The sequence below is a fragment of the Macrobrachium rosenbergii genome, chromosome 51 (genome assembly GCF_040412425.1).
Source record: "Macrobrachium rosenbergii isolate ZJJX-2024 chromosome 51, ASM4041242v1, whole genome shotgun sequence".
Classification (NCBI taxonomy): domain Eukaryota; kingdom Metazoa; phylum Arthropoda; class Malacostraca; order Decapoda; family Palaemonidae; genus Macrobrachium; species Macrobrachium rosenbergii.
The window spans coordinates 29,601,830-29,620,887 of NC_089791.1; the positions used below are offsets into that span (position 1 = coordinate 29,601,830).

General features: G+C 35.6%; 1 long non-coding RNA gene across 1 annotated transcript in view; it reads left to right on the forward strand.

The window, feature by feature from the left end:
* LOC136833245 (uncharacterized) overlaps nucleotides 1-19,058 on the forward strand; it is a 48,833-nt gene that overhangs the window by 9,312 nt on the left and 20,463 nt on the right. Inside the window, exon 2 of the long non-coding RNA XR_010851388.1 lies at nucleotides 6,337-6,379. This is a non-coding gene — a long non-coding RNA (uncharacterized lncRNA). The remainder of the gene's footprint in view (nucleotides 1-6,336; nucleotides 6,380-19,058) is intronic.

Consider the following 19,058-nt stretch of genomic DNA (forward strand, 5'->3'; position numbering starts at 1 on the left):
GTCAATCGCCAGTCTATTGAATAGACTGTGTCAATTGCCATTCCATAAAACCGAAAACGTGTCAATTGCCATTCATAAAACAGGAAGGGTGTCAATTGGCAGTCTATAAAACAAAAAAAGTGTCTATTGGCGGTCTATAAAACAGAAAAGGTGTCAATCGCCGGTCCATAAATCAGAAAACGTGTCAGTCGCCAGTCCATACTTAATTCCCGTTCCTGCCGTCTGGCAAACATGCCGGGTCATTGTTTCCGAAGACGCCACTTCAAATTTGTGTCAAGACGCGGGGAACGTGCCTCCGTGCCAGCCATGGCACGGGCACGTGACAAGCAGCGTCCTAGGAGGCAGGGGCGTGCCTCCCGCGGCCGTCGCGGGATTACAGGCGCTCCGTGGGGCATTTGAAAAGCTATGCAAACCCGAGGGACGTTCGCAGTGTTACATTCTAGGCGTAACCCAGTTCGTTTCAGAATGTCTTCTTGAGGTTATATTTAGTGAAGGACCATAGAATTTGGCCTAGATTTTCGCTTTGTGAGTTCTGCTATGGGAGGTGGGTTTTGGGGGGGGTGGGAGGGAGGGTGTGTTCCTTTTTTGTATCGTGTTTACTGAAGGTTATTACTTAGATTTGTAAGATTTCTGGTGATACGCTGTATGTTTAAGTAGGTATGGTTGCTGAATAAGAAGGTACATTAAAGTTTATAATATATGTGTATATATATAATATATATATATATATATATATATATATATATATATATATATATATATATATATATATATATATATATATATATGATTATGTGCATATATATACATAGGTTTAAGTTGATATATATATATATATATATATATATATATATATATATATATATATATATATATATGTATATATTATATATATGTGTAAGTTGATATATATATTAACTTTATCACTTACACAATTGTCCTGTGTGGATATATTTATTCAAGAAAAGTTACAAGCTTTCTAGGACTACTTGACATTGTGGAATGTTAGCCCTAGAAAGCTTGTAACTTGGTGGATTTGGAGTGTATCGGTCACATCACACACAAAATTTGAAACACACGAACTGCAGAAAGACTCGGGGAAAAAAATTCTGACGGTAACAATCTCCTCACACGTAAATAAAAGCAGAACGTCAGTGATCTGTAATTTTTCAACCGCGATGCGGGGTTTTGAAACCCCGATCCTGAATTTCCAAACACCGATCGCTAAATTTGCAGCGAGCCGCTATCTGCAGCTATCGAAAGCCACCTGCATTGTTCAGACGGCGTCGAGTCTGTTTCTGCTGACGGCTGAAAGGTGAAACGAGAATAGATTGATTGATTTATGATTAGCGTTGGACTGTCGAAGAGCCTCCGGGAGGAGGACGTCGGGCAGTCCGGACTTCAAGACAAGTTCAAGCGAAGGTGCAATGCATTGCTACCTTAATGCTGTTCTTCTTGTATGTTGATACATTTTTTATGTGTTAATTTATCAATTTATTTTTTTTTAATAAGTGGGGTCTCTTCCCTCCTTCTTTATATCTCTTTACCTCCTCTTACTTCTTCCTATTGAACACCAGATTCTTTGGAAGCTTGAATTTCAAGTCAGTGGCCCCTTCGGTGGGGTTGTTCCATATGAATAGGTTTCATCTTCGAAATAATAATAATAATAATAATAATAATAATAATAATAATAATAATAATAATAATAATAATAATAATACCAAATCTGGCGTCACAACATCCAGTTTATTGACGCCGGAACGAGAAAAAAAATGTAATAAATATTCAAGAGGACTTGGCCCAAGACAGAGATTAACAATACAACTTGACCCCGTAGTTCTCCTGGAGTATGTCATAAATATCCTTTGTTTTGGGGTTAATCAGATGCCTCTCCTTTTTAGACACCATTGACTATAATATATATATATATATATATATATATATATATATATATATATTTATATATATATTTATATATATATATATATATTTTTTTTTTTTTTTTTATTATATAACGTGACTATATGTTTTTCATTTCTCTGTAGAGTAGAGATAGATTTTTTTTTTTTTTTAAGTATAAGAGTGACTAGAGATTGTTTTTCCAGCTTTCTCTTGGTCTGTCCAGCAAGAATGATATCAATGTGTATTATTATCTAACTGACTGAAACTAAGTTACTTTAGCGTAATAATAATGATGTATGATGAAGAGAGAGAGAGAGAGAGAGAGAGACAGACAGACAGAGAGAGAGAGAGAGAGAGAGAGTGATTTTTACTTTCAAAGCAAGAATGACAGCAGTGTGTATTTGTATCTATTGACTGAAATTAAGTTACTTTAGAGTAATTATAATGATGTATAAGAGAGAGAGAGAGAGAGAGAGAGAGAGAGAGAGAGAGACTGTTCTTTTACTTTCGTAGCGAGAATAATAGCAGTGTGTACTTGTATCTATTGACTGAAACTAAGTCAGTTTAGCATACTAATTAGCATAATCATGATTTATGAGAGAGAGAGAGAGATCTTACTTTCAAAGCAAGAATAATAGCAATGCGTATATGCATCTGTTGACTGGAACTAAATTACTTTAGCGTAATAATAATGAGAGAGAGAGAGAGAGAGAGAGAGAGAGAGAGAGACTGTTCTCTTACTTCCCTCTGAACTGTGCCTAAACAAAACCTACCAAGGCAGGCTGCCTGAAGTCCTGTCCTTCCTTCCTGCTGCGTGATTTGGCTTGACTCGACTCGACCGAGTGAGCGCAAGCTTTCCAGTGGAATTCGAGCCTTACCTTGGTGATAGATCCCTCGACAAGAGATGCTGCTGGTGATCTCTCGTCTTCCTCTCGAAAGACGATCCGTGAAGGATTCCGGTACCAATGGAGGTCACGTCGATGGCGGTTCTTGTTGGTCATTCTGTTATTTCTTTTATTCAAACTTGAGGTTTGTTTTTTTGGGTCTCTCTCTCTCTCTCTCTCTCTCTCTCTCTCTCTCTCTCTCTCTCTCTCTCTCTCTCTCTGTCCGTGCGGGGCATCGGTAAGCATTCTCAGCTTGCAAGCAGAGGGATCCGGGTTCGATTCTTGAATCGGACGTGGAGGGACGAAGGGGCGCTGTCCCCCAAAATCCTGCAGTATGCCTCTGTTTTCCTGAGCAGTGAATTAGGTGCTGGAGATTGCCTTGTGTGAATCCCAAAATTATACTTAGGCCTAGTAGTTAATGAAAGCAATGATATCAAAGCTGACACTGGAATAAAAGGTGGCCAGGTCAAACTAAAATTGTTTCCCCCCGATGTTGGGGGTCAGTGAAATGACCCGTGACATACGTGTCTCATCCGGAAGGATTTCCAGGAACTCGCCCAACATATTTTTAACCAAACCCAGTTGTTGATTAGCAACAGGAATGCATTCCCTCGGGTAGAGAGCCTGTGTGACGACTACTAAGAACAGTGCCTAAGCAATCTCTGTTCCATTATGCCATAGCGTAGATTGGGTTAAAAAGCTCCTGCCACTCATTTCAGGATTAACAGTTCGTGCCTACACCGGACGCTACTTCATTTCATAGCTGAAATTACAAAGTACGCCCTTGAATAGAGCATGTTTGGTTATAGTTTAGTGGAACAGAAAGACTAAGGAAGTAAGCAACAGGCTACGATTTGTCTAATCGACGTCACCCAAAGTGACACCGTGTCATCAACAATTCTTCTTGGAAATATTGTCCCTATCCACATCAACAGTTTACTGCAATTTGCTATGAATTTGTCTATATGAGTTTAGCCAGAGAGAGAGAGAGAGAGAGAGAGAGAGAGAGAGAGAGAGAGGTAAATGAAAAAAAAAAGAAAGAAGATGGTATTGTGACCTTGCCAAGTAAGATCAAATGAAAGGTGGTGTCAGATGTGGCTCTTCCATCTCGTCTAACCGAGGCTGACTGACACCGCTGTGACCACCGACGGCTCGGCTTGGTAACCTCAATATCAGTGCGATTTCTCCTTTTCTCTTAATCCCCCTTCTCGTAAGGACGACTTCCCTCCTCCCTTCCCCCACCTTTGCCCCCACCCCACCGTCGACGAAGGGCGCTGATGAAGGAGATATATAGAGACAGGTAGGTAGGGGCGCTTCTACGGCGCGCGGGAGTGGATCTCTGTTCACTATTGCGAAACCGAGTAGACCCTGGAGCAGATTTGTGTTGCAAAAGTACAGTGATGGGAGGGGGTGTGGGGTTAGTAGGGGGAGGAGGGAGGTGGGAGGAGGACTTATCTGTATCCTAGGTTGCCGGTAGATCTGCAGTCGAGATCAGGCTGGTTAGGTTACGCATGTTTTTGCGAATTCCCTCAGGGGAAATATATCCTAAATTTACTTGACGATACCCATTGACTAGTACTAACGTCTTGCGAAGAAGTATACTTTGTATAATTATTGACTTTTTTTTTTTTTAATCGAACGAATTCCTAGGCAGGAACGCCGAGGACATATCCACCACACAGGATGGCAACACTGTCCTTGCACAGTACACAATACTGTGAGATCTGCATTGTTTCTGCACAAAGTGACAAAATGCCTAAGAGAAACTTCTAAAAAAACACACAAAAAATAAAACGAGGAATCTTCCATCGCTATAGTATTTTTTCCACTTAAGAACGTTACGCAAAAAAATGCTAAAGTCAGACAACTTATGCGAATAGTTTTTGTTTATTTTTATATTTCTTTCGTTACGAAGTAGCGATATTACGAATAAAAAAAGTTAACACGCCTGGTAGAAATTATAATAAAATCTCCCTGGAAGGGGCTAATGCACGGTGCACTGTAGGCAATACTTAAGGTTCTTTGCAGCGTCCCCTCGGCCCCTAACTGCAACTCCTTTCATTCCTATTACTGTACCTCCATTCATATTCTCTTTCATCTATCTTGCTTTCCACCCTCTTATAACTATCGTTTCATATGGCAAATGCGAGGTTTTCCTCCTGTTACACCTTTCAAACCTTCTTTGCTTTCAATTTCCCCTTTCAGCGCTGATTGACCTTGTAGGTCCCAGCGCTTAGCCATTGGCCTGAATCTTATAGTCCAATCCAATCCTATAATGACATTGGACTCACTGGAAGAAGGGTCCTTTTCAAAAGGCGTTTAATAGAATAAGCAGGTTATTCAACAAGACCCTATTTTTGCAAGTTTTAAAAGTTTAAGCTTTTCTTGGGAGGAATGTTTATTAGCCTGAAGTATAGGCCAGTGGTTTTCAACCAGGTGCCATTTTTGGATCCCTAAATTCAACTCCAATTGTGTTAAGACCATTTTCAGAACAATTTATTAGTTTTACATTTTTTCGGAATTATTTTTCGGGAACACTTTATTAGGAATGTTAACATTTACTGTAAATGTTAAATGCTATTTTGAAATCGTATGGCCCACAGGTTGAAAACCCTGCCAGGTCAGGTCATTCAGAAAAGTTCCGTATAGATTTCAGTGCATCTCACAAGGGGGAACCTTTCCATGTTCGGAAATGCTAGAACACTACTACAGTGACAGAAGTAAGATTCATCTGTATATTTGTCAGAATCTGTCTCTTTGTCAAAACTGGAAGGTGTAGCATAGAATAACAACGAGTCACACGTTTATAAAGTGAAAAGTAACACATTGGTGAAAATTTATATATATATATAATTTTTTTTTCTTCTTGTAAGTCACGGCAGTTTAGATTCATAAAAGCAAATAAAATAAAGCTCACGAGATCACATGTTATACAACGGCGAATAACTAGGCATATGTTCTCCATGGACATTATGCCGCTTGGGGATTGTTCAGTAGCAATATTTTTGAAATTATTATACAGAGTAGCTGTGGCCCACTTCAGATTTCATGGTAGCCTACAGGCAGAATTAGGAGGAATTTTGTATTAAAGAAAAAAAAGGAAATGATGTTTAGGTGTGAAACAAATGTATATATATATATATATATATATATATATATATATATATATATATATATATATATATATATATATATATATATAAATTTCTGACTCACATCAGGATCGAACCCAGGTCTTTCAAATGAAAGGAAAGGGCTCTGCTCATTAGGCCATATTTCTGTTTCCACACGTGAATGTGTGTTGATTTATATATATATATATATATATATATATATATATATATATATATATATATATATATATATATTTATATATATATATATATATATATATATATATATATATTTTATATTTATATATATATATATTTATATATATATAAATATGTATATTTATACATATTTACATATATGCATGCAAGATTTATGACGTAACATTTCACATTTCTGAAAACATCGTTGATAAAGCAGAAATATTTTCCTATTTCAGGTGGATGAAAGTAACAGAAGATGTTAGCGGAATCCACCGAAAGGTAAGTAGAAACTAAAATGCCTTTTGATACTAATTATTTCTGGTGTTTTGTTTTTAATGAAAACAATCTCCGAGATTCAGAAATTATTTATTCATTCTGTTAAGCTTCCACATAAAAGCAAATATATCGTACAATGACAAATCTCAGTTTTACCAAGCAGATTTTAGTTTTCGAGACTTCTTCGGTGTTTTTTGGAAGCCCTGTAGTTACCAACCCGCCCACCCCCACCTCTTGGTCCATCCGGTGGGTTCCTTTTGTATTTTAAAGCTTTTGGGATACTCCTGATTTTTATCAGTTAAGGCATCAATTTCATGGGGTTAACTTATGGCATGCTCTCTCTCTCTCTCTCTCTCTCTCTCTCTCTCTCTCTCTCTTTGGAAAGATATTTCATAAAAGTCTCAGGATATATGTATTGAGGTCATGTTGTCATGACTAAAAGTATTATTAATCACTGAAAAATATTATTATCATTCATTGCGCCATAATGGCACGTATTAAATACAACTCGAGACTCTGAAGCAATGGGGAGAGCTTCCATCAGTCTTCCGGCCAGGAGGGATAGCAATGAATTAACTCTGAATGACGGACAAGATGATTGACAGGCCTCTTGCTCCGGTATCAATTGCATATTGAGGAGAAACACACTGGAGAGAGACTTCTTGTTTTGCTGAGTCACGTGTTTGCTGTTCATTCATTCGTTCCTGTTTTTTTTTTGGGGGGGGTGATAATTTTTTTAGTAGTGTTTTCCAGTCTGTTTTTTAGTAATGTTTCTCAGTCGTGTTTTTTTGGTGTTTCTCAACTGCTATTTTAATTAGTGTTTCTCAGTTTATGTTGTTTTAATTAGTGTTTTTCAGTTTTTATTATTAGTGTTTCTCGGTTGTGGTTTTTTTGTGGTGTTTCTCAGTTGCTGTTTTAATCAGTGTTTCTCAGTTGCCGTTTTTTATTAGTGTTTCTCAGTTGCTGTTTCTTTAGTAGTGTTTCTCAGTTGATGATGTTTTATTAGTGTTTCTCAGTTGCAGTTTTTATTAGTGTTTCTCAGTTGAATTTTTTTTAGTGTTTCTCAGTTGCTGTTTTTTTAATAGTTTTTCTCACTTGTTGTTTTGTATTAGTGTTTCTCGCTTAAAGTTTTGTAATAATGTTTCTCAGTTAGTTGTCACTTGCTGTTATTTTAGTAGTGTTTCTCGTGCGCCTGTCTTTTATTAACGCATCTCAGTTGCTGTTGGCAGTGCTAGTTTAGTTTTGTCGCCAAGACGTTAATGTTATGTAAAGCCAATATGGAATTATTCGCTTAAAGAGGATTTTTTCTGTAATTTTTGAGAGCACAGTGACAGGTTAAAAGCTCAAAAAGAAAACTATTGTGCCGGCTTTGTCTGTCCGTCCGCACTTTTTTCTGTCCGCACGTTTTCTGTTCACACTTTTTCTGTCTACTCTTTTTTTTCTCTGTCCACACTTTATCTGTCCGCCCTCAGATCTTAAAAACCACAGAGGCTAGAGGGCTGCAGATTGGTGCGTTGGTCACCCACCCTCCAGTCATCAAACATACCAAATTGCAGCCCTCTAGCCTTAGTAGTTTTTATTTTATTTAAGGTTAAAGTTAGCCATGATCGTGCTTCTGGCAACGCAACAACACAGGCCACCACGGCCGGTTGAGAGTTTCATGGGCAGCGGCTCATACAGCATTATATCGAGACCACCGAAAGATAGATAAATTTTCGGTGGCCTTGATTATACGCTGTAGCGGCTGCACAGAAAACTCGATTGCGCCGAAGAAACTTCCGCGCATTTTTGTACTTATTTAGTATTACGCTTTGAATTCCAAAACTCATCTGTATGAGGGATTACAGCTAATTTTTATTTATTTATTTTTTTGTAGAAGTGTTAGTAAATCCATGAATGTCTGTGATTGATAATTTACTTAAAACATTTTAATATCTTGCTTACATTTTTTTTTTTTTTTATGTCCTGTGTTAGCAAGTCGGAGTACATTGGGCTAGGAGTGCGGTTCAGTGACTTGAGTGAAACAGTGAAGGTTATATATTTTAAGGGAATTCATAAAATTTTAGGCCTAAGGCGGCCAAAGACGAGGTTTAGATTATTAGAGTTAACTGGAAAGCAATGGTGGGGAGGGGGTTATTTAAAATGACGATTTTGATGTTATAATTATGTGGGATATCGAAATCTAATTCAGATTGCCCCTTAGGGTGTTAGTCTCGTCAGTGCGCCTCACGCGGTGCACTGTAGGCATTACTTAAGGTTCTTCGTAGCGTCCCTTTGGCTTCTAGCTGCAACCCCTTTCATTCCTTTTACTGTACCTCCGTTCATATTCTCTTTCTACCATCGTAATTTCCACCCTCCCCTAACAATTCTGTCAAAGTGCAACTGCGAAGTTTTCCTCCTGTTACACCTTTCAGACCCTTTACTGCCAATTTCCGTTTCAGCGCTGAATGACCTCACAGGTCCCAGTGCTTGGGCTTTGGCCTAAATTCCATATTCAGTTCATAATCTCTCTCTTCCATCTTACTTTCCACCCTCTCCTAACAATTGCGCCTTTAAAACCTTTTTACCTCCAGACAGAGGCTTCTATTGTACTTATCATGTGCATCACCGAACCTCTCCCACAAAAGCACCGAATTTACGAATTTTAGGGAAACAAACTAATGACGATTTGAATACAAGCTCGCCGACTTCCCAAGAACATAATGTAAAACATTCCAACCCGCCAAGTAAAAATATTAAAATATCTAAGTCATTATGACTGTCTGTGGACCTGAATCACCGCAAAGGAAAATTGCAGTTCGCACCACCAACGGTCATTAGGTCGTGAGTGACCTGACCCCGTTGTGGCGGTCAGTGGCCCCAGTTCCTAAGTTCCCCTACAAGCCTGATGCAACCTCTGTCATTTGGACAATCGCACAAAGAAGTCATTAAATGTATCTAATCCTTCAGGAGTTGTATCTGATCGTTCTGCAGGAGGAAGAACAAAGATCTGCGAGTTCAGCGGACAAACGACCTAGGACGCAGTGTCCCTGGAACGTCCTTGTGGAGATAAATGAATGCTCTTGCTATTAAATAGACCCCCATCATTTTAATAAGATTAAAAAAAAAACGGAAGTCCCGTCAAGACACCAATTCTCGCAGAAATGGTTACACGGACTCTAAATCAGAAGTGTAATTGTACGTCAGTCAGCTTTGTGTCTTGGGCAAGACACATCATCTGAGAGATGAAAATGGCAGAAAACGTAAAAAGCCCCGATATCTCGCCATGACAGTCCGTTGCTAAACACACACACACACACAAGTACGCAGACTTCTGCAGCCCCCGTCAGCTGATACGTCTTGCCCAATATACAGGGCTGACTGACGTACAATTATTACACTTCTGATTTAAAGTACGTGTGGCCAATTCTGAGAGAGTTGGTGTCTTGACGGGACTTCCGTTTTTTTTTTTTTTTTTTTTTTTGGAATCTTAGTAAAAGATGAGTATTTAGTAGCAGGAGCGATTTTTTTTTTTTTTTTTACAAGGACGTTCCGAGGACACTGCGTCCTAGGTCGTTTGTCCGCTGAACTCGCGGATCTTATTATTATTCTCTCTCTCTCTCTCTCTCTCTCTCTCTCTCTCTCTCTCTCTCTCTCTCTCTCTCTCTCTCTCTCTCTCTCATAGCTTTAGAGCTTCATTGTCCCTTCCAAGTCTGCTGCATTCATTTTGTTGTCTGATTTGGAGTGGAACTTGAGAAAGGTCAAGAAGAGGGTACTGCATATGCATATATATATATATATATATATATATATATATATATATATATATATATATATATATATATATATATAATATATATGTGTATTTATATAATATATATGATATATATATATATATATATATATATATATATATATATATATATACATATATATGCTCAGCAATTACACTGAAGACATTAAAATCAAAAAGGAAATTTAATGACCAAATTTTCCTTTATAAGTGGGATTCAAACTCGTGCTAATTAGAAATCAGAAGTTAGTGCTCAATCCAACACACTTTACTAAGCTGAAATAAGTGTAGAAGTTCTCTCTCCCAGGAGGGATTCGAACCCAGTCTGTTTAGGAGATTGAGGTTAATTCTTGGCCATTACATTACGAAGAATGGTTAGAAGATGCTTTAGGTTATAATTACTTAAGTATAACAAATTCAGATACATTTTTGTTAACGTCAAATTTATGTAGACATAGGTTAAACATGCATTCTCCTGGTCAGATTCGCTTACTCTATGCATTATGATGTTCATTGTGATCTAGCTGCATTATTGCATTGTAATTTTGGATGGTACTGTTTTCATTAGAAGCCTTGAAATCTAGAAAAGAATAAATGATGAAATTCGCCTTTCCCTGTGGGATTCGAACTTTGGCTGCTTTGAAGACCAAGTTTAGGATTATGGAATTGGTGAATGCGACAATATATATATATATATATATATATATATATATATATATATATATATATATATATATACTGTATATATATACATATGTATACATGCACATATATATATATACACACATATATATATATACTCGTATATATGTATATATATATATATATATATATATATATATATATATATATATATATATATATTAATATACATACATATATGTATATATACATTTTATTTATACATATCCTCTTCTTACCCTTCCTTTAGTTTTTTATACAAAATAACGAAAATGAACTAAATGCAGCAGACTTCGAAGGAGCATTGAAGCAATGTAAAATCCATCAAGGGTGATATTGTTGCCACGTCAAATTTACAATCTTTTTTTAAGTGGAGCTGGCTTGAAAGATTGTTGGCTTGTCAAAGAAGCTTCCGCTGAACAGAATTACAGGCAGACGCACAATGACAAATTAATAGATCTACAAGGATTGTGCGTGTAGTTAGTGTGTGTGTGTGTGTTTGTGTGTGTAGCTGGGGTTTGTGCGTGTGGTTTGTGTGTGTGTGTGTTTGTGTGTGTATCTGGGGTTTGTGTGTGTATGTCTGTGGTGGAGGTTGTGTGTGTGTGTGTGTGGTGGGGGGTTTGTGTGTGTGCGCGTGTGTGTGTTTGGGGTGGTGTTTGTGTGTGTGTCTGGAGTTTGTGTGTGTTTATGTGTGTGTCTGTGTGTGGAGGTTTTGTGTGTGTGTGTGTGATGGGGGTTTTGTGTGTTTGTGTGTGTGTGCGCGCGTGTGTGTGTTTTGGGGTGTGTGTTTGTGTGTGTTTCTGGGGGGTGTTGTTTGTGTGTGTGTCTGGGGGTGTTTGTCCGTGTGGGAAGGGGGTGGAAATATGAACCTATACATATAAAGGAACCCCTAGCATCTCCATCTGCGAACATTCTCGCAATTTGAAACTAACAAACAACCTATTACGGGGGGAGGGGGAGGCCATTGTGTGGGAAGGTGGGGAAGTATAAACCTAAATAGGTATGGAAATCCTAGCATCTACATCCCCCAAAAAACCTATTAATATTACAGAAAATTCTTTCAAAAACGACATGAAACTACCAGAATCAACTCTTGGGTTCGTGATGACCTTGAATGGCCAAAGACCATGGGCAATAATCATTTGTTCAGCATTCAAACTGGCTTCGACCTTCGGCTGAATTGTAGGACAGACATTCTTTTAGGAATAAAAAAAAAGATGTTCCATTGAAAACTGCCATTCGATATTTGTCCTTGGGGACGTGTGTCATAATCAAGAGAGCTGGTTGTGTTGTAACCAGTACGAACTATTATTATTATTATTATTATTATTATTATTATTATTATTATTATTATTATTATTATTTTGAAACAAGACTTTTTCAAATAAACTTCATTCTTTTAAATTAGCATTTTTATAATTATTTTTATTATTAGTATCATAAGCTTTATCATCATCACCATCTTCTATTATAATTACAATCTGTAAAATCATCATCATCATCATCATCATCATCATCATCATTATTATTATTATTATTATTATTATTATTATTATTATTATTATTATTATTATTATTATTATTATTATTATGTAGGCCACCATTGCGCTGTTATTATTATTGACATTATAAGTTTTATCATCATCATCACCATCTTCTATTATTATTATTATTATTATTATTATTATTATTATTATTATTATTATTATTATTATTATTATTATGTAGGGTACCATTCCGCCAACATACGCGGAAGTGTGCAAGGATGTTTTCCCGTCACAATTAATCCGGTTGACAGACGACGGACGAGGAAGTTAATTACGGTGTATAATGGACAGGATTACGCTGAATGACAGTGCGCCCCTCAAAGCAACGGCCTCCATGTTGCATAATCACGGCTCTGCAACGGAGTGGCAGCAATGGAATATGGTAGAAGTCTTCTTCTTCTTCTTCTTCTTCTTCTTCTTCTTCTTCTTCTTCTTCTTCTTCTTCTTCTTCTTCTTCTTCTTATTATTATTATTATTATTATTATTATTATTATTATTATTATTATTATTATTATTATTATTATTTTAAACCTGCTGGTATATGTTTGCGTGTACCTAGAGTATGGAGCATTGAAAGAACGAATAATATTAACGGAATGTAGAAGAATTACCGTCGTGTAGATTGTTATTATTATTATTATTATTATTATTATTATTATTATTATTATTATTATTATTATTATTATTATTATTATTATTATTGTTTTAGACCTGCTGGTATATTTTTGTGCATATATGGAGAATGGAGCATTCAAAGAGCGAAAAGCAGCGATGGAATATCGCAGAATTTGTCATTTAGTTTATTATTATTATTATTATTATTATTATTATTATTATTATTATTATAATTATTATTTTAAATCTTCTGGTATATGTTTGCGTATATGTGGTGAATGAAGCATTGAAAGAACGATAAGCGATTGTAAAAGAACAAGAAGGAGAGAGAGAGAGAGAGAGAGAGAGAGAGAGAGAGAGAGAGAGAGAGAGAGAGATGCGTAGCAGAAGTTTTAGACAGACGGCCTATAATGCCCAGGACCCAAGGGAGCAGGTGCAAAATATTAAGGCGAATGACGCAATATTTGTCGGGGGTTTCGAAGTCATGCTGATGAGTATTTTCCTGGTGAGACGAGATTTAGCAACAACACTGTGAATGGTGAAATGAATGAGGTCTTGTTTCGCCTCTGAAGCCACCCGTTGTCATAATAATAATAATAACATAATAATAATAATAATAATAATAATAATAATAATAATAATAATAAAGTATTATTATTATTATTATTATTATTATTATTATTATTATTATTATTATTATACACATATATATTTCTAATATATATATTTTTACACTTACACCATTGTGGATTTCTTCACCATTATAGTGACTCATGCCATTATTATTATTATTATTATTATTATTATTATTATTATTATTATTATTATGCCCACGAAGATATATAACAAAATGTATATAAAAGAATGTTGTCGAATTAACGGCAGCAGCAGATGATCACGTGACCCTCTCTCGAAACTTCCCCCTTCCCCTTCCCCCTCCCCCCTGCAACACCCCCACCTCCCCACCCTCAACCCCGTGATTAAAGCGTCCTTCGATCACCCGTCCGCCGAAGGGAGTGGCCTTGTGCAGTCATTCGGGCTGCGGATGAAATCTCAGCCTCTCAGCCTCTCAGTGGGATTTAAAAATGGCCTTTCCTGTTGCACGCCGATTGAATCATGTTACTGCTTCTTTTGGGCATTTTTTTTTTAATTTATTTTCGTAGATGTATTTCAGAATGATTCTGCTTTTAATTTTATTATTATTATTATTATTATTATTATTATTATTATTATTATTATTATTATTAGTACCTGTTGGCTTATATTTGCGTATGGGTGTAAATTTACTTTCGTATGTGTAATTCAGACTAATTTTGCTTTTATTTATTATTGTTATTATTATTATTATTATTATTATTATTATTATTATTATTATTATTATTATTATTATTATTATTATTAGTAGTAGTAGTAGTAGTAGTAGTAGTAGTAGTAGTAGTAGTAGTTCTGCTGCTGTGAAAGGACAAAACTTTTTGTTATTCCTTTGACATTATTGTATATTTTTTGCAAGTGAAACCTTTTTGTGATTATCTGTTAATAATCATTTCTTCAAAATTAATCATTCCTCGGTTGCAAACGCAAAGAACTTTTTTGCTTTTTTGGGAAAAAAATTATTTTTAACTTGAATGGCCCTTTTTAAATATACCATTTGCTTAAACTTTCGTGTAACTTGATAGAAGTAGATGCATTCTATAATCTATGTCCAAGTTACAACTCTTAACAGATGCGGTATTTTCTTTAAATAACTTTCATTATCAGTTTAATTCATCTTTAGTATTAGTGAATGTTTTAGTCACGGCTAGATACTGGTTGATGAATTCAGCCTATTAATATTGAGAAGTTACCGTAATAGCAGTACCACAGAATAATATATGTATATATAAATATATACACATACATTTTATATACATTATTTATATGTGTATATATATACATATATAAGCATTAAGCTACAAACGTCCTTTAATATCCAATTCACTCTACCTCGGGAATAATATATTTTTACATAGTTAGCCGAGGGGAATTTTAACAAATATGAAAATATATTATTTCCGAGGTAGAGTGAATTGGATAATAAAGACGTGATGTGATAAAATTTATATACATATATTTAATATATATATCATATATGATATATGATAAAAATTCATATATACATATATGTATAAATATATATATATATACACATATATATATATATATATATATATATATATATATATATATATATATATATATATTTATATATTTATATATATATATATATATATATATATATATATATATACATACATATATATACATATATATATATATAGGTATAAGTTTTATATACACAACTCAAGGTATAAGATACATCCACTCAAGAGATACATCTCTTGTCTCTTAGAGAATATTCAATCCGGCCTTTACATCGTGTCTAGTCTCACCAGCAACAATCCCCAAATGAAAGGGAAATTGTTTGATAAGGCAAAAGAAAATAAGAAAAAAAAAAAAAAGAAGCCAGGACCGTTACCCACACCCCATCCTTATAACTGGACACTTCTTTTTTTTTTTTCCTCCTAACTGTTTGCGTTCAGTTTTTGCGACACCCTGTAACACGTCTGCATTTGAAGGCCATTCGCCTGACCTTCAGTGAAGAGAGAGAGAGAGAGAGAGAGAGGAGGGAGAGAGAGAGGGTGTTGGTTATTTTCTTGGATGAATAATGTGTATAAATATAAAATATATATATATATTAAAGTTAATAATGTAAAACTTACTAATATATATAAATGTAATATATATATATATATATATATATATATATATATATATATATATATATATATGTATAATGTATATATATATTATATATATATATTTATATATATATATTTATATATATATATATATATATATATATATATATATATATATATATATATATATATTTGTATTTATATATATATATTTATATATATATATATTTATATATATATAATCCGTATATGTAGACAATTATAAAGAGATAACATGTACGAATTAAAACGAATACAACCTTTGTTGAATTACAATGTACCACCGATGACTAGACTGAATAAAATAGGAAGAAGCACACGAAAAAAAGAAAGGGTGAGGAAGGAAAAAATAAAAGAAAGGAAGAGAAAGGCAGCAAGAAAGGAGACAGAAAATAACCCCGCAAATCACGTTCTGAGAAGGGGGAAGGGGAGAGGAGTGAAGACGCCATTGTGGGGAACCAGTAAACACCAAGAACATAGGAAAATAAACAATTACACACACACACATTCAGAGACGAAGTGGGGAACGGGCGCATGCGCAGATCACAGCAGAGAAAAACGTCGAAAGGATGTTTTAATATATATGATGCAACGTCCCTGAGACTTTGATAAACATCACGTAATCGGGAGTTTAGTGTGTTTTAGTTTTATCAGTTTGGATGATTTTATTAGTTTCGTTCCAACATTTTAGAAGTCGTCTTGATGAGTGTTAGATCATTAAAGAAACGCGCAATGTGCTTGTGAATAGAGATAGATTTTTAAATAGATTTTTTAGTTTTCTGTAAAAGAAAACTATTGCGCCGGCTTTGTCTGTCCGTCCGCACTTTATTCTGTCCGCACTTTTTCTGTTCCGCCCTCAGATCTTTAAAACTACTGAGGCTGGACGGCTGCAAATTGGCATGTTGATCATCTACCCTCCAATCATCAAATATACCAAAGTGCAGCCCTCTAGCCTCAGTAGTTTTTTTTTTTTTACTTAAGGTTAAAATTAGCCATAATCGTGCTTCTGGCAACTATATAGGATAGGCCACCACCGGGCAGTGGTTAAAGTTTCACGGGTCGCGGCTCATACATCAGCATACCGAGACCACCGAAAGATAGATCTATTTTCGGCGGCCTTAATTATACGTTGTACAGAAAACTCGATCGAGCTGATGAAACTAAAGCTCATTTTTCACTAATTTTTTTCTTTTTTTAGCCTTCAACCTTCAAAAACGTTGAATCGAGGCCCACCAGGAATAAAGAGGAAACAACACCCGACCTTTAAATGCCGCGGATTTTTCAGTGACCTCTCCTCGGAGGTGTATAAGCAAAGGGTGAAGAATAAACCACGAGGAGGCAGACATTCCTCGCTTCGCAATGCAATCGCCACTTGCCAAGAGCGCCCAGCTATTCAACTATTTTCTGCCACGCCATTTTGGTCTCTCCTTCGTCGTCTTGTTTAATTTCCTTAGCAGAGTACAGGGAATTCTGGCCCCCCCCAGATCCTGTAATAATTTCCGCCCACCGGCCATTCCTCCCGTCCACCCACCCCCCTTGACACCTCCAACGAAAAGCAAAGAAGATATTAACACTACATCCATTGCATACTTGTGTGCTGATAGAGATTGGTAGGCAAGTTGTTTTTTTTTTTTATTGGAGGGGTTTGGGTGGGGGGGAGGGGGGTTGGTTTGGATGGACTTTTTTTTTTCCTTATCTAATAAGAACGCAAGCAATTGATAGTAGTAGGGAAATAAGATAGACAATAGCCTTCTCGTAGTCAAGTACAATAGTCATAATTATGAGTTTTCGAAAACAATTTCAGCTAATTATTATTATCATAGTAATGATGATGGTAATAATTAGTATCAGTAATAGCAGTGGCAACGCTGTAAGGTACAGTAACCTTCGGCCAGTTAGTCGCAGAAAGCGAGGAAGCGAACAAAGATTGGAATAAAGATAGTGCAGTGCCCTCGGAACCTTAACTAACCGAAAATGCGCAGTAGCAGAGATTTCAAACTGCTTCCTGCACTGTAGGCATTACTTAAGGTTCTTTGCAGGGTCCCTTCGGCCCCTAGCTGAAACCCCTTTCAGTCCTTTTACTGTAACTCTGTTCATATTCTCTTCCTTCCATCTTACTCACCATCCTCTCCTAAAAATTGTTACATAGTGCAACTGCTTTGAGGTTTTCGTCCTGTTGCGATTTTCAAACCGTCTTTACTCTCAATTTCCCTTTCAGCGCTGAATGACCTCATAGGTCCCAAAGCTTGGCCCTTGGCCTAAATTTTATATTCCAATTCCAGTTCAAACTGCTTCAGAAGAATTCCCGTCCTATATAGTACGACGAAGAGCGAGGCTGATACAGAAGTATTTGTTTCGGGTATAAACGAATGTGGGCGCATGTCCCGTTCAGCGCACATGCGCAGTGGCATTCAGGTTGAGATTATCGGAAAGGTTATGCGGGACATAATTTAGGAAAACCGAGTATCAATATGTCTTTTAAATTTGTAAAAAGTTGCATTTTTTTAAATTGCAATTTTTTGTTTTAAATTGCAAATTCTTATTTTAAATTGCAATTTTTTATTTTAAATTGCATTTTTTTAATTACAAATTTTTAGAAAAGATTGTAAATTTTCACTTGTACGAAAAATACACGGTTTTTTTTTTATCATATCGTAATGTAAAGTGAAGCCAAACCATTTAAGTTCATAAGTATGTATCCATAATTATGTATGTGTGCTTAGTGCATCCATGATTACATGGCGGCATTCACAGAGCAATAATATTTCTTCCAAAAATTTATTATTAAGTCTGACTTTCCGTTAAATTTTTTATGGAATGATTATAACACTGTTTATTTTAACCTCCCCCCCCCCAAAAAAAATGACTTGGCACGAGGATTTGTATTTGACCTTGGCTCTCAGAGAGAATAGACAGAGTAAGTCTGAAATCGAAAGGAAAAGTAATTAAATTGAAAGAGGAAATCTAAAGGAAAGTCTTAAATCGAAAGAGTAAGTCTTAAATCTAAAGAAAGAGTCTTGAATGGAAAGAATGGGACTTAAAACGAATGGAAAAGTCTTGAATCGTAAGAAAAAGTCTTAAGTCGAAAGAGTAAGTCTTAAGATAAATCTACGGTAAAAAAAAAAAGAGTGAGTGATAAGATAAATCTCAAGAAAAAGTCTGAAATCGAAAGAATGAGTCTGAAGTCTTTAAAGTCTTAAACCGAAAGAATAAGTCTGAAGTCTAATGAAAAAGTCTTAAACTGAAAGAATAAGCCTGAAAGCGAATGAAAAAGTCTTAAATCGAAAGAA